The sequence below is a fragment of the Lupinus angustifolius genome, chromosome LG12 (genome assembly GCF_001865875.1).
Source record: "Lupinus angustifolius cultivar Tanjil chromosome LG12, LupAngTanjil_v1.0, whole genome shotgun sequence".
Lineage (NCBI taxonomy): Eukaryota > Viridiplantae > Streptophyta > Magnoliopsida > Fabales > Fabaceae > Lupinus > Lupinus angustifolius.
The window spans coordinates 7,256,021-7,256,233 of record NC_032020.1 but is presented as its reverse complement, the minus strand read 5'-3'; positions in this window follow the sequence as shown (position 1 = coordinate 7,256,233).

Sequence of the window (213 nt, the reverse complement as noted above, 5' to 3'; positions counted from 1 at the left end):
TGGCTACTCTAATATTGAAGTAGTGTAATGAATATAAGATCTTAAGAAAAGCACGCTTAACTTGGAAAATAAACTAAGTAGTACAACTACTTCTTAGTTTATTTGTTAAGTGTTAGAGACAAGTCATTTTATGAATTGAAATCAATTTTTAGGTGATCAATCTAAAAAGAGCATTAAGAATTTCTCAAACAACTAAAATTAGTCAAAGTACCA